Genomic DNA, 17,614 nt, shown 5'->3' with positions numbered 1-17,614 from the left:
GTTCCAATGGTCTCTCTACCCCACTCTCATGGTCACGTGACTGCACTTCAGGTGCTTGGCAGCCAAGCACGTTTATGGCTGTTTCCAAGCATCCCACAATCACATGAAGTATTGGTATGCTTAATAACCACAGTGTTCACTTAATGATCGCTACAAAGACAGTCGTAAATTAGGGTTAATCACATGACTGCTACATTTTTGCCACCATCACGTGGTAACGGGCAGTTATGACATGATGGGCAGGCTTCATCATGATCATAGCTCACGGATTACCCGTATTTGAAGAAAGGCAGATTCCCAAGCCAACCATTAAGCCATTAAATTCAACCTGAATTTAATCTCCCTGTTTAGGATTCTCTCATGAATATTAACTATTCTCCATTGATGGCTGCTTGGTTCACAATAATGTCTTGGTTGAAAGGTTTAACAAAGGTTGGTTATAGCATATGCTACAAAGAAGCACGGTGGTTGAATCTCTTAATACATTTTAACGCAGCTATTTCACAGTGGAGTTAATCTTTGTAATTTTTTGGCTCAAGGGTCAGCACTTTAATTGGAGGTGCCAAATTTGAAAGATTTATTAGTTAGAATAACAGGCCATATCCCTGTATTCCAGTACAGGAACCAAGCTTGGCAGCAGATCTGCATACCTCTATATCTATTCTTCCTCTGTTCTAAAAACTTAGTACCATGTCCCACAACACTGTGAAATCACACAACTGCAAGCTTTTGAATGTGGCATGCGCAATCTTCTGTTAGCATTACACTATAAATTGGATAAATTGGCTAATCCTTACATAAAAGAACAGAGACAAAATGCAGTATGACAAGATTATATTTGTTGGAAGAAATGTCCATCTGGGTTCAGTTCCAAGTGGGAAGAAAGACACTGGAAACATGGTGGCTGATTGGAAAGATGGTTTTTAATGGTGGACAGGACCACATGGTTTGAGGTCCTGAGCAAAAAAAGAAGAGATGGAGAAAGTCCCTGGGTTTTATACCCTCTCTGGCTTTGAACTTCCTGGGGCACAGGAAGAGTATCCTGATTGGTTGCTGTCAGAGGTCATAGCTAGCTTTTTAGATTGTCTCTGTGTTAAGTTTGGTTGAATCTTGCTGGGTGATAGAATAGAATAGAATAGAATAGAATAGAATAGAATAGAATAGAATAGAATAGAATAGAATAGAATAGAATAGAATTTTATTGGCCAAGTGTGATTGGACACACAAGGAATTTGTCTTGGTGCATATGCTCTCAGTGTACATAAAAGAAAAGATACGTTCATCAAGGTACAACATTTACAACACAATTGATGATCAATATCAATATAAATCAATATCAATATAAATCATAAGGATTGCCAGCAACAAGTTATAGTCATACAGTCATAAGTGGAAAGAGATTGGCGATGGGAACCAGACAGTTATAGAGGTGCAAATGACAGACTCAATAATTCCTCTGTAGAATTGGATCAGCAGCTCCTTGGGCAGTTTGAGCTTACTGAGTTGGCGCAGAAAGAACATTCTTTGTTGTCCTTTTTTAATGATGTTTTTGATGTTAGCTGTCCATTTGAGATCTTGCGATATGATAGAACCCAGAAATTTGAAGGTTTCTACTGTTGATACTGTGTTGTCAAGTATTGTGAGAGGTGGAAGTATGGAAGGGTTTTTCCTAAAGTCTACCACCATTTCTACGGTTTTGAGTGTGTTCAGTTCCAGATTGTTTTGGTTGCACCACAAGGCTAGTCGTTTGACCTCTCGTCTATATGCGGATTCGTCATTGTCTCGAATGAGACCAATCACTGTTGTGTCATCTGCGAACTTCAGTAGCTTAACAGATGGATCATTGGAGATGCAGTCATTGGTATACAGAGAGAAGAGAAGTGGGGAGAGCACACAGCCTTGGGGGGCCCCTGTGCTAATTGTACAGGTATTTGATGTGATCTTGCTTAGCTTCACCTGCTGCTTCCTGTTTGTTAGGAAGCTTGTGATCCACTTACAAGCCTGTTCCGGTACCTGTAGCTGGTTTAGCTTAGTTAGGAGAATGTCTGGAATGATGGTATTGAATGCTGAACTAAAGTCTACAAAAAGGACCCTTGCATAAGGTCTTTGGAGACTCAAGATGTTGTAGGATGTAGTGCAGAGCCATATTAACAGCATCATCTATTGATCTATTTGCTCGGTATGCAAATTGCAAGGGGTCTAACAGCGGATCCGTGATGGTTTTCAGGTAGGAAAGCACTAGCCTTTCAAAGGTTTTCATGACTACAGATGTTAAAGCAACTGGTGATGATGTAATGAAAGGGCTTTGGGCAATTCATACTATGGCTCTGCCTGAAGGAGGTAAATCTTTGTTATGCAGAATAGACTGGCCCATTGACAAAGTGGGGGGGGGTGAGTTTCTGCCTCCCTTTTAGGGGAAATATCCTGCCCTTTTAATATTTTCTAAAATATCTCATTTTCCTAGGAGAGGGGTGGGTGCTAACTTCCTACATATTCAAAAATCAGTTCCTAGGAGAGTCCGTCACAGGCCTCAAGCAGGAAATTATTGAGCAAAGAATTAAAAAAAACTAATTTCATAATGAGGCCGCTGAGCCAGAACTTTTAATATTTTAAGTCACACTATAAATATTAATTGATCAAGGCACGATATTATAAACATAATATTCAGGCACTGTACTTCTTCTATTTAATTCTACTACTTTTTCTCCACTCTAAACATGTCTGTACCAGAGGTGGGTTCCACTTACCTTTACTACCGGTTCGCATGATGCAGATCGCTTTTGATGATGTTCAGGTCAGTGGGCGGAGCCTCCCGCCGGTTTTACTACCGGTTCTATAGAACCAGTCTGAACTGGGGGCAACCCACCACTGGTCTGTGCTTCTCTGTCTCAGAATAATGCTCTGCGCATCTGATCAAATGCCTCAAAGGTGCTTTTCCCTTCCGAAAAAGCACCTTTGAGACAACTATGATCTGGATGAATTTCCACAGACATCTGATCAAATGGATTAAAGTGCATATTAAATCTGTTTAGCTTTTAAACCATTGCAAAACACCCAAATATTTTTTTTGTTGAAAAGAGGGTTACAGTCTAAACCAGTGGTAGTCAACCTGGTCCCTACCGCCCACTAGTGGGCGTTTAGGCTTTCATGGTGGGCGGTAGGGGTTTTGTCCTTTTTTTTAATTTAATTGACTTTAAAAAAAAATTTCATAGCATTATTTAAAAACATTTTCAATAGGTTTTGATAAAATTCCCCGTGACAATTTAAATTTCTGAAAATATACTATTTGTATCACCTGCGCATAAGTTTAGTTCACGTTACGTAAGTGAAATTAAATGACGCTACAGTGCAACCGCAAAAAAAACAGCCTTGTCCCAGAATAGCTCGCGCATCTCCTCCCACACCACCCAGCTGTAACAGACAAGCAGAGCTGGTAGCTGGCGTCCCCCCCCAAACCCAATCCACGATGCGCGAGAGGCATGCGCAGATGACGATACACAGCGCATTACCGTGGAACCGGTGGGCGGTTAGAAAATTTTACTACTTACAGAGATACAAAAGTGGGCGGTAGGTATAAAAAGGTTGACTACCCCTGGTCTAGACTCTAGACCAGGGCTCTCCAACCTTGGCAACTTTAAGACTGTGGACTTCAACTCTCAGAATTCCTTCCAGCAGAGCTGGCTGAGGAATTCTGGGAGTTGAAGTCCACAAGTCTTAAAGTTGCCAAGGTTGGAGAGCCCTGCTCTAGACATTGCCACAGTTTCCAAACACTAGTGCAAGACTTAGAAGCTGCAAATGGACCAGTATAATAGAAAGTATGACATAATGTATAAGTAGGGGTAAGTGTGCTCTTCACTTAAAAAAATGCCCTGCACCTATTTTATATTAATTTATGCTGTGATGGTCTCTCCTACACTAATTTAAAAGGCAAAAGAGAAACTATTTTTCTTAAAGAAGTGCTTGCAAGAACTATTTTGTACTATTAATTATTCAGAATATAACCCCTACATAATCTGGAGGGTAAACTGGCAGATTGTGCATTTTATGAACTTTAAGCGATTCTTCAGATGTAATTATCTATATTGTAGATAAGTGACATTCATCCACATAGAAGTTTAACTTGCCTTTACTCAAATAATAATAACTCTAATAACTCAAGCTCTTAGCAACACAATTCCCTGAACAAAAGCCGGGACAGCAATTTACTGCCAATCAGAATTAGAAAATAGAAGCTATTTCTGGCAAAGAGGAGAACCGAGATGCTTGTAATTATGAATAATAGGCCAAAAAGGATCTTGGATTATCAGACATGACACTGAATTCCAAAGCAATGTTTAGATTCTTGCCCTTAGATTTTCCAACTTATTTTTACTGACTTTACTGGATTAAAAAAAATTTTTTTTTAAAGTGAATGCCATGATACGTTGACTTCTGCACCTCTTTCATGCATGAGATTTTAGAATAGTCACATAGCAACATACAGCAAAAGTTCTGTATTTGTGCTTCTGGAAAAGAATGGAACGAAATGGAAGATGGAGACAAAAGATTTCTCTGCACCATTTTCTCTGAGTCTCATTTTTGACATTTATAGACAGCTCTCAGGGCTACTGCTAATACACAGTTCCATATTTCATCTAATATGGCAGTCTATATCATACAAACTGCCACCCAAGGTAGGTTGTGATTACAATGCATCTTCAGCTTTTCTTGGAAGGAAGGAAGGGTTGAAAGAGGATAAATTGAATGTTTCCTTAAGCTGTATTTCTAAATCAGGCATTGTGAAGGACATTTTCAGAAAAACATTAGGAAAATTCTCTACAGATGAGCAGAATTTGGAAATGGGTTGCTTTCATTGAAGGTTTGCTAGAATAGATCAAACTATCATAGTATGGGTCTTTTATAAGCATGCTGCTTCACGGCAGAATCTGGACCCAACGTGGAATAGCTATGATTTAAGGATATTTTTCTGGAATTCAGAAGTAATAATAATCAAGCAACATCATCTGTCTATCCCAGGTCCCTGGGAAAGACTTGATAGATGGATAAAAATGTCAAATGCAGTCTAAGCATCTGGCTGAACATGCAATGAGCCATAATAATAATATGTGGCAAAAGAAAGCAAAGATAGTTCCAAGAGTTTCAGGTGCCCTTGGGTGCAATTCCAAAACATCTGGACTACCACTTGAATACCGTCAGCCTTGACAAAATCGCCATCAGTCAATAGCAAAAGGCAGCTTTATTTGAAACAGCTACATCCTGTGATGATACATTAACACCATCAAACAACAACATCTGCCTATACCAGCTCCTTGGAAAGGATTTAATAGGTGGATAAAAATGCTAAATCCAATCTAAACATCTGACTGACTGCAACTAATTAGGAAACTTGCAAGCTGCTCGACTCTCAACAACACAATGGAGGAAAAGTTAACACTTATTGTATATTTGAGCCTAGATAGTATTATTTAAAATGCTATCAAATTCCAAATCTCAGCATTTTATTTTATGATTCATGTTCTTTCTACCAACTAGTCAGCTTGTCATTATACTTAAAAATGTACCTTTGGAACACAAATATAACATAATCTATATGCTACTAAAACTCTTGAATCTGTAACCCTTAACTGGGCAAACGGGGCATCATTATGCAAAACATTTTCAACACAGATAGCTCAAATAGGCTAAGGTATAGAATGGTGGGATTTATGACTCCTGAGGGAATGAAGTTTGGGGAAATTGTGGCTGCTTTAGTGCTGTCAAGCTACTGCTGCTTCAGCAACAGTCAGCTGCAGTCTGGCAGGGCAGAGCAGGAAGGAGGGAGGGAGGGGAGAGGATGGAAGGAAATGAGGGAAGGGGGACAGAGTGATGGAAGGAAGGAAAAAGAAAGGAAGTTGGAGGAAAAAGAAATATTTCTGATGCTCACTGGCAGCTTCCCGCAAGGAAACTCAATGAGGAAGCCAACAAGAAGTCAAAAAATATTCCCATTAAATTTTTGCCCACCCACGATCGTTCTATTTCTCTGTTTAGATATGGAAATATCTCTGAAATTATGATCCAACAGGTCACTGGTTGTCCAGTTGTTTCTAACATCACATAGTCTGAAACATTACATCTTTCTTGCTCAAACCATGGTTGGCATCTTTGAAAGGTCTTTCTAATTACTTGAAAATTGCTTGTCAATTATTTTAGAAACCTTTGAACAGACAAGTGTCACAATATTAGGTAAGTTTCCTTCAAACTTTAGCAAAATAATACAAGTTTAAGGACTACAAAACATTATTTTGAAATAAACAGGGAAAGGGTGATTAGAACTTGGATTTTGGAAAGTTACAAACAGATTAAGAGGTGAGATGGATTTGAAATAAGATTTTGGAATTAGTTATAAGAATCCTTCCCATGGGAAAACATTTTTCTTTTGAATTCTCTTTAAAAAACAGGATGAGACTTTGAAGGTTGGCTACCAGAGGGAACCAGAGGAACTGAAGATTACAATTAAAGGAGAAATTTGACTAATTAACTTGATTAAACAGTACTTCTTGTTTAACAACTGGTTGCTTAGAATCCAGTTCCTGAGTTCTAACTGAAGCAACTCCCCACTATCTCATGGCTGCATTTTGGACACTTGGCAACTGGCTCACTGTTATGGCCAGTTGCATGATCCACAGTAATGTGACTACAATTTATTATATTTTTGGCCAGTTTCTAGCCTTTTAGTAAGTTTTTGGCAAAAACACCCATAAGAATTAATGGATTTGCTTAATGACCACTGTGTTCACTTAACTACTGCTGTGTTTTTAGCTAATGCTGCATTCACTTAATGACCATTGTATTCACTTAATGACCATCACAAAAAAGTTGTGAATCGGGGGTGGGTCACATGGGTGCTTTGACTTTTAACCATCATGACTAACAATGGAAATTCCAGGCTCTTAATGATCTTAATTCAAGGATTCTCTATAATACAGAATGAACACTGGACACACTAAAGTATATTTTTCAACTATGGACCTGGAAGTTAATTTTAAGGACGTTTGTCTTTATATTGCGTGTACAGGCTATAGAGTGTACTCTAAAGACTGTGTTTGAAGACTGTGTTTAAAAGATATTATGAAAGTTTTATAGGGCAAGACTGAGGCTGATCTCAAAGTAGATTTAAAAATAACAGGCTACAAGAAATGACATGGGAAAAGTTCGAATATGCAAAAGAAACAAGTTGATGTCTTAATAATTAAAACAAATATAGTGTAGAAATAACAAACCAAGAGAGTGGCCTGGATAATTTTCCTATATTAGATTTCCAAAATAGTTTTGTTGAATCATTAAAGAATTTTGTGAGAAGGAATAAAGAAAAAAATAAAAGAAATCAAGTTCTAGGACATTATTTGAAGGGACTTGTGACCAAGATTGTTAAAAGTAAGGAATATAAAGTTAGTTTATCTGATCCAGCTTAAAATAGATATATTTTAATAGATTTATGCTGTTATGTTTGGTAACCCTTAATGAACTTTTGCTGATCAGGACTGAATGATGAGGCTTTAAGAATCTGTTTATAGGTAGGAGTTGGGATAAGGGAAGAAGAAATCATTTGTTGTATGTTAAAAGAAGGTGATAAGTTACTAAAATTATTTGTAATTACAAAGAATGGGGAAGTATATTTATGTATTTCTTTTCTATATTCTTTTTTCAGCATTTTCCATTTTTCTGTCTATTTTTTCAGAATTTTCTCTTTTTTCTTTTTTAGTTTCATTAGTTTTTATTTTGTAATTATAATTTTTTTAAATAAAATTATTATTAAACTGAAACATACCCTCCTTCAGTAGTACTCCAAAAATTAAAAGTTAAGGGCTAAGTTGCTAGTATGGTAAAATAATTACGTAAGATCCATATTTGCCTGTTCTGTAACTCATCTTTCACTTCTTCCTTGGGACATACTACTATTTTAATTTATTTATTTGTCGAGTACATATTAGATAATATATATAAGTTTAAGCATGAATTGAATACATAAAATGAATACAATTAAAAGAAATACTAGGACATGAACGGTAGGCACGCTGGTGGTCTTATGCACGCCCCTTACAGACCTCTAAGGAATTGGGAAAGATCAATAGTAGCCAGTCTAAGATTAAAATTTTGGGGGTTTGGGGATGAAACCACAGTCAGGTAGTGCATTCCAGACATTGAACACTCTGTTACTGAAGTCATATTTTCTGCAATCAAGTTTGGAGCGGTTCACTTTAAGTTTGTATCTATTGTGTGCTCATGTATTGTTGTGGTTGAAGCTGAAGTAGTCATTGACAGGTAGGACATTGTAGCAGATGATTTTATGAGCTATGCTTAGGTCTTACCGAAGGCGGTGTAGTTCTAAATTTTCTAAGCCCAAAATTTCAAGTCTGGTGGCATAAGGTATTTGTTGAGAGCGGAGAGGTGGAGGACTCTTCTTGTGAAATATTTCTGGACACTTTCAATTGTATTAATGTCCGATATGCAGTGCGGGTTCCAGACAGACGAGCTGTATTTGAGAATTAGTCTAGCAAATGTTTTGTATGCTCTGGTTAGTAGTGTAATATTACCAGAGAAGAAGCTACGCAAGATTAGATTTACAACTCTTAATGCCTTTTTGGCGATGTTGTTATAGTGGGTTTTGGCATTTAGATCATTTGATACAAGTACTCCAAGGTCCTTCACAGAGTGAGGTTCATCTACAAGGTCATGTCCATCCAGTTTGTATTTTGTGTTCTGATTCCTTTTGCCAATATGTAAGACAGAGCATTTATTGGTTGAGATTTGGAGTTGCCAATTTTTTGACCATTCTGACACAAAGTCAAAGTCTTTTTGAAGGGTTGATGGTGTTAAATAGTTGAATAGCGCAGGCTGGTAAAGCCTGTTATTAAGCCTGTTATTAAGAACACAAAGCCTGCAATTACTGCAGGTTCGAGCCCGGCCCAAGGTTGACTCAGCCTTCCATCCTTTATAAGGTAGGTAAAATGAGGACCCAGATTGTTGGGGGGGCAATAAGTTGACTTTGTAAAAATATACAAATAGAATGAGACTATTGCCTTATACGTTGTAAGCCGCCCTGAGTCTTCGGAGAAGGGCGGGGTATAAATGTAAACAACAACAACAACAAATCATCGGCGAAGGGAATGCAGTTACTTATAATATGATCACAAAGGTCATTTATGTATAGTATGAAGAGTGTTGGTCCTAGAAAGCTGCTTGGGGGACACCGCTATTAACAGGTGCAGGATTTGATAGGGCGCTCCCTATTTTGCCACTTGTCTGTTTGCAGGAACGCTGTTATCCGATTATGGAGGGGTCCAGAGATGCCATAGGATTTTAGTTTTAGAAGTAGTTTGTTATGTACCACTGAATCAAAGGCTTTACAGAAGTCTATGTAAATTGCATCTATTGCTTTGCCCTGATCAAGATTTGCAGTCCATGTTTTTGCAGTGTAGAAATTATAGATTACAGGATAATTTTTTTCTGAAATCAAATTGTTTATTAGAGTGTAGATTGTTTGTTTCTAGGTGGAGGGTAATGGATTGGTTGATGATTGATTCCATGACTTTGCAGGTGACATAGCATAAAGATATTGGTCTGTAATTTTTGACTAGGCTGGGGTCTCCCTTTTTGAAGATAGGGATGACCGTGGCTAGTAACCATAGGTTGGGTAGGGATCTGGTCCTGAAAGATTTTTCAAAGGTTATGCTTAGGAGTTCTGCTATAGCAGTGGAAAGCTTTTTTTAAGAAGTATGCACATTTATTTATTTATTATTTACATTTTTATACCGCCCTTCCCCGAAGATTCAGGTCCATCAGGTCCAATAGAGAGAGATGGTATTAATCTATGTAGTGCCTTTTCAATTTTATTTATTTATTTATTTATTAATCAAATTTATATACCGCCCTATCTCCCGAAGGACTCAGGGCGGTTCACAGGCAAATAAAAACATAAATACAGGTTAAAATGACAATTAAAATTTTTTTTACCTTCTGTGAAATCTATTTGTGTTAGATCATTGTAGTTATTTGTGGTACGACTAGGGAATATTGGGCATAAGCCATTGCTGTTTACAAAGACTGAGCCAAAGAATGTATTAAAGAGGTTTGCTTTAACTGCTTCATCATTGCATTCGTTACCGTTACATCCTTTTCGGGGTGGGATGGATCCCCGAGCCTTTGTTATTTACAAAATTATAGAAGGCACAGTTGGATTTCATGCGCAGGTTTTCTTTTTGTTTGATGTGGTAATTGGTGCATTCAGTCTTTATATGGTGGCATATATTTTTGTATCACCTTTTAAAGTTAGCTACATAGCCATTTTTGTTTTTTCGCCAGAGGGATTTTTTTTTTATTGGAGCTTTCTTATTGATATGGGTAATTTGTTTTTCTTGGTTTTGGTGGTGATTAGTGGTACATATAGTTTAATAACTCTATTGACTTTGAGCAAGAAAATGTTATAATGGTCTTTGGCAGTGTTTCAGTCAGAGAATAGAATTTGGCAATCAAGAGATGAGAGGTCGGTGTCTATGAGATCATTGTTGGCTTTTTTGAGTTGTAGTTGAGTATCCCATTATTATGCTGATTTTTGTAAGGGCGTATATTGAGACAAAAGTCAACCATGCTGTGGTCACTGTTGGAAAAGGGTTCTTTTAATTGTAGTTCATAAATTGAATTTAAGCTGTTGCAGAAGATGAGATCAAGGCAGTTGTTGAGTCTAGTGTTGCTAGTTACTAGTTGATCTAGACCTAGATTACTAACAGCATTATATAGGGTTGTATGGATGGGTTCAATTGTACATTCGTTTGTTGTCCAATTAATAAAAGGTAGGTTGAGGTCACCCAGAAAGATGAGAGGGTATGCCATGTTAGTAGCATAACTTGTTCACATGTACAATGTTATAGTCGGGGGCTCTGTAACATAGTAAAAAGCGAAGTGTGATGTTTAAGGACAGTTCGCAGACAATAATTTCTGGAAGAGCGAGTTCAGGTGCAACTTGAATATTTTTTAGGTTTAATGACTTTTTGTAAAAGATAGCTACTCCACCACCTCTGCGGGTTTCACGATCAAACCAGTAAACGTGATATTCTCTTACTGTGATAATGGAGTCAGGAAGGGATGAGTTTAGCCATGTTTCACAGACAAATATAATGTCAAATGTAGCAGTATTTAATAAGAGGAGGAGTTCAAGCATTTTGTTTACGATGCTTCTTACGTTTATTAGTTTGCATTTGAGGTAAGTAGTATTGAGGAAGTAAGGGGCGTGCGTACCTAGTTTTGGATGAAGGATGGTTGGATGTTCTGGATGATGGATGTTTGGATGTTTTGGGTGATGGAGGGTTGAATGTTGGGTGATTGATTGTAGGTTTTACTTTTTATGCAGTCAGCACAGTAGTTGATGTATAGGTTAGATTCACCTTGGTCTTGGAGTCTTTTGAGTTCTGTGCAGAGTTCATGGGAGAGTATCCATTGTAGAAAGGATAGGTCAGGCTGTGATCAAAGTTTGCTGTAGTTGGAGTTGGATCTGGCAATTGAATTTATAGTATAAATGAGCTTTCGTTTGCTGACTCTACCCACAATTTTGGGGCCACTGACCCATCTCTGTTTTTGTATTCAGGTCCACCTCTGGAGATTTTGATGATTTCGTCAGAGATGGTTGGTGTATTATGGCTGCTAATGATGTTACGAACCTTTGTAATATTAGGTTCATGTGTGTCATCCAATCCAAATAAGATAGCATTTTGACGTTTTTGTTCTCGCTCAATGGTATCTTTGATGAGTATAGAGATGTTGTTTGGTTGGTTGGCAGATATTTGTGTTTTTGGTTGTGGTTGAGGTAATGTTTGTTGAATTGGGCCAGGATTTTGATCTGTTGAGTTTTCATTTCTCTGCGCTGTAATTTTTTCCCCAAGATATATAAAATGTGATTCTAAACATGCTAGTATAAAAGTAAAGGTAAAGGTTCCCCTCGCACATACGTGCTAGTCGTTGCCAACTCTAGGGGGCGGTGCTCATCTCCGTTTCAAAGCCGAAGAGCCAGTGCTGTCCGAAGACGTCTCCGTGGTCATGTGGCCGGCATGACTCAACGCCAAAGGGCATGGAACGCTGTTACCTTCCCACCAAAGGTGGTCCCTATTTTTTCTACTTGCATTTTTACGTGCTTTCGAAACTGCTAGGTTGGCAGAAGCTGGGACAAGTAACGGGAGTTCTCCCCGTTACACGGCAGCACTAGGGATTCGAACCGCCGAGCTGCCGACCTTTCATCGACAAGCTCAACATCCTAGCCCTTGAGCCACTGCTAGTATACATGCTTCTAAATTTGTTTCAGTGGAGTGTATGGTTGTTTGCTGTGTCTTTATAGTACAGTGTTTTTATACTACAGTGGCAATCTTCCTGCATGGCACTTACTTGGTGTGGTATTCAGTTGCTCAAAATCTTAAGGGGGGAAAGAATGGCAGCTCTAATGGAAAATAAAGGTTAAGAAATCAGAATCAAGAAAAAGAAATAGCTAGTAGCCTTCTAAACGGTCAGATGAGAATTCCAGGCTGTCTGATCTGCCGAAGTGTCCACCATTAACAGCCTGGAGAATTGTTATAATTTAAAGAATGGAGGAGTGAGGTTTGGTGGAAGTTTGCAATACAGTAACATACTGTATATTAATGAAGACAAGTAGACCATGTACAGTTATGGGGGAGGGCAATTGTCATTTTTATCATTGGCCTAAGTCGGCTCCCTGTTTTCTGCCTGAGATGAACATGCTGTGGTTGCCAGGCAACAACAGGGCTTATTCCCTAATCATTTTCTTTTGAGGAAAGCAGAGAGGGGCCCAGCAGTGAGACTGTAGGGAGAGAGGCAGCAGCAGAAATAGGGGAAAAAGAGATGTGAATGCATAGGATCCTATCTCCAGATTGACCTAATACAGAGATGATTGTAAGGATTTCTATCAAACTAACCCTCATCATTTCTGTCCTCTTCAACAGTGAAACACCAGCCTAAAATCATCTCTTACCATCCCACAATATAAACAAGGCTACCATTTAATTATCAGGGGAGAGAAGTGAAATTGGGTCACCTAGCTGACCCCATCTCTGCCATTCGGAACTGGACTGATTTGTTGCAAGGCCAAATTAACCTCAACAGCCGAGTCGTGTCATCCCTTAGGCACTTTCGTGCCCTGGTTCAGTGACACTAATGTGCAAAGCTTTATCCGTAATACAGAAGGCCAAGATTCAATTCTCAACTGAAGGAACGATAACAAGTATGAAATATTCTCTTTAGCAACTTTTCCCCCCTAAGCATCGATCATCATGGCAGGCAGGGCAAAGTTTGTAATTTTAAGCATATTTTTTTTAAATATACCAAATCAATGAATCAAGTCCCTCTGAAGCTTAATACGCTTACTGAGCTACCTTCTCTATGGGCAGAAAAAGAAGGCATCAACCATTGGCTGTTGAATTTTGGACACTGCAATTCTCTTAAGGATTGGAAACGGAGGCTGGTCAGATCCAGTCATAGCCTTTAATTCCAGATCAAAGGGGGATATTTGCAGATGCTTCTTTGCTCTTTGAAATAGAATAGAATAGAATAGAATAGAATAGAATAGAATAGAAGTCTTTATTGGCCAAGTGTGATTGGACACACAAGGAATTTGTCTTAGGTATATATGCTGTCATGGTACATATGGAGAATAAAATATATTCATCAAGAATAAAAAGATACAACACTTAGTGATAGTCAAGGTTACTAATAAGTTATCAAATCATACTAGGAAACAAATAAAATCAATATAATTGAAAGATACAAGCAACATGGTTATAGTAATAGGTGGGAAGAGATGGGTACTAGTAAGGAAGAGAAGAATAATAGTAATACAGTCTTAGTAAATTATTTGATAGTTTTGTGGGAATTAGATGTTAAGCAGAGTGATGGCATTCTGGAAAAACCACAAACCATACTTATCACAACAGTTGAGCTTACCCATGTCCCTACAATAGGACTTGGCATCCCCTCACAGTTTGAGGGGAGCCTCCTAAAAGCAGCCAGTCCCTTCTGCTTTTACAGCAGTCACCTGAAGCTGGCTGTGATGGGGACTAGAACCCTCCGTGTTTATGCAGTTGCTAAGCAACCATTTTGTGAGGAAAGCAGTTAGATTGTTCCAACAAGGCCAAGACATTTAGTGGTACCCAAGTGCTCTTTCATCCTGGAAGAACCTTATCTCAGGATGTAAACACTTGTTAGTTACTAGTTCCTTGCCACAGGTGTGTGTGTCCACACACAGGTGTGTGAGTGTGGTGGTAGAATCACATGTAGGGTCTATAGCAGTGGTGAAATCTCAACCGGTTTACTACTGGTTCACTGGCTGCGCATGTGCATGCACCAAATGCAAGGTGCGTGCGTGCAGTGCACGGCAAAAGGAGATATGCAGTAAGTAGAATACTGCAGGGGGGGGGTGATCCACTATGGTGCGTGAACTTTCTTTTTTTACTTTTAAAAGCATTTTTTACAACCTATTCAGTCAAAGAGCTTGTAAAAAAATGCTTTTAAAAGTAAAAAAAAAGCCTCTGACGATCACACGGCTCAGCTGGGATCGTCAGAGCCTTTTAAAAGCATTTTTTACAACCTCTTTGGCTGAAGAGGTTGTAAAAAAATGCATTTAAAAGTAAAAAAAAAGTCTCTGAGGCTCAGCTGGGCATGGGCGGGGGTGGGAGGGATTTTTGCTACTGATTCTCCGCACCACCCGCCGCCATCGCTACCGGATCATCCGATCCGGTCCAAACCGGGAGCATTTCAACCCTGATCTATAGTTTAGTTATAGTGATATTTTCTCGGTAATAATAGACATTTAAAAAGGGGACAAATCTGAAAAAGTTTCATAAGGATAAATTTTAATTGTTTATATTTATAATTTGCTTTGCAGTGGAAAATTCAAGAGCAAAACCAAGAAAAACTTTACAGAAATGTATATTCTAATAAATACATCTAAAATCAAACACCAGGTATAAAGGTATTTTCAAAAAAATCTATTTCCATATTTTTCCCAAGAATGTGAAAGAATGTAATCCTACAGATTTAACAGAGTTTTATTTAATAAAAATTTTATTTCATAAGTTTTATTTATGATGACATGAAGTCTTTATCAATGACTGCATCTACCTTCTGTAAATCAAATTACTTTTTTTAAAAAAGAGCAACCAGGACCATTTCTACAGTAAAATTTGCTTTTGACAAACAATATAGAGAGCTAAGATTTAACAGATGATACTTACTGTGTTTTTGGAATATTAAAATGGAGCAGGATGCATCTGTCCTTAAATTGTTATAGTTATTAAGGGTAGGAACCTGGATGTCCTTGTCAAGTATTCATCTTTCTGGCTATGCCTTGATATTGATGTTTCTACTTGCTTAAAAGTACAATCTCACTTTGAAAGATGAACACATTCAAAGGCATGTATTGAAATGGCTACTTATTACTTACATGTTCATAAATTTAGATTTGTGCTTTGATCTATTACTAAGATGTGAAGTTCAGTAGCATTATGCATAGTAAAATGTTGTTCTGAAATCTCAAAGGCTAACAAAGTCACAATCATGCTTAAGGACAAAATTGAAGAATGTTAAACAAGTTCAGGAAACCATGTTCAGGACAGGACAGGACAGGACAAGACAAGACAAGACTTGGAAGAGACCTTGAAGGTCTTCTAGTCCAATCCCCTACTCAGGCAGGAAACCCTATATCATTTTAGACAAGTGGTTGTCCAATCTCTTCTTAAAAACTTCCAGTGTTGGCGCATTCACAACTTCTGGAGGCAGGTTGTTTCACTGATTAACTGTTCTAACTGCCAAAAAATTTCTTCTTAGTTCTAGGTTGCTTCTCTCCTTGATTAGTTTCCATCCATTGCTTCGTGTCCTGATCTCAGCTGCTTTGGAAAATAGCTTGACTCCCTCTTCTTTGTGGCAACCTCTGAGATATTGGAACACTTCTTGCTAGAAGAATCATGCTGAGTGAGCCACGCAAGTGTTTTGAGATGGACTGGCTCAGTGATTTTTCTCATAGTTTTATATGCATTAATTTAACTCAAATAAATTGATTTTACATCTTTATAACTTCCTGCAGCACCTTAGTTTTAGAAATACATCTTCTATCCCACAGCTATGCTCATTATGGTGATCCCTGAGGGGAAACAATTCAGAGGAAAGTAGTCTCTAATGAAATTTTTATACCTTCAAGAACTTCACAGCCGGTGTCTGACACTAGCCCTAAGCTCTGAATTTTGGAGGAGAAAGAAAGGAGACGGTGATGATGCATTAACAATCATAAATGTCAATAGAGACTTTTTTCTTCTTCAATATTTTTAATGTTGGTAAATAATCCCTTTAAACCAAACTTTTACAGCATCCCAAAGAAACAACTTACAATCTTAAGAAAGTTCAATCTCCACAACATCATCTGAAGCTGGATATTTTCTGCATAATAGCAGAAAATGACAAGACAGTCCAATGCCAAATTTAATTGAAACTGTAAAGCACAAAGTACTTGGTAGGATTTTTGTGGAGATTATGACAACAAAAAAGAAAATTTCCATAGAAATAGACAAGTTAGAAAAAGCATTTATGCAGTGTAGGTGGGATGCACACATAGATTATGATTCATTAAATAAATTACAGTGCCTAATTTACACATAATGTTATACCAGTGTTTGAGTTTACATGTATAATTTTGTATATAAAGCCACTGCTACATTATAGCTTTATGCATTGCATAAATTTAGTCATAAACTATGTACTTACACACTACAAAGTAGTATGATTCAGACATCTTGTGCAGATTTTAAACATTGAGAATCTAAATTCTATAAAATATAGTCATTTTTGGCTTTCTTAGGTGCAAATAAAAAATTAATTATGTGCAAGCCAAAACCCCCAAAACAATTTTTGCAGCATTGTTATTATTGGTCTGGGGCAAGAAGATACTACTCTCCCAAGTGTCTTTCTTACATAGCTTGTGTTTGAATGTATTTGGGTATATTTTAGGGTTCAAACATTTTAATATACAAACCATAATGGTTGACTTCTTTATTGGAATAAGCCATAATAAGGTTCCTTTGATTTTGGCCTATGAAGTATGTGACTCTAATCTGTAACTTTTTTTTACTATGTAAACCATTTCTTGTTAGTTTGATGTAGTGCTTAATGCACCAGGATACAGCCTAGGAGACCGTGAGTTCCAGTTCCACCTTAGGCATAAAGCCAGCAGGGTGATCTTGGGCTAGTCACTTTCTCTGAGCCCCAGGAAGGAGGCAATGGCAAACCACTTCTGAAACACCTTGCCAAGAAAATTGCAAGGACTTGTCCAAGCAGTCTCTAGGAATGAGACACAATTAAATAGAAGGGGGGAAAAAACAATTTCCTTGTTTGAACTGAATTTTCTTTCACTTTCAGGAATATATTTTCTAATTATTATTTTTTTTTGTTTACATTTATACCCCGCCCTTCTCCGAAGACTCAGGGCGGCTTACAGTGTATAAGGCAATAGTCTCATTCTATTTGTATATTTTTACAAAGTCAACTTATTGCCCCCCCAACAATCTGGGTCCTCATTTTACCTACCTTA

This window comes from Ahaetulla prasina, chromosome 2 (genome assembly GCF_028640845.1).
Source record: "Ahaetulla prasina isolate Xishuangbanna chromosome 2, ASM2864084v1, whole genome shotgun sequence".
In the NCBI taxonomy this organism is placed as follows: Eukaryota; Metazoa; Chordata; class Lepidosauria; order Squamata; family Colubridae; genus Ahaetulla; species Ahaetulla prasina.
Note: the sequence above shows the minus strand (reverse complement) of the source record.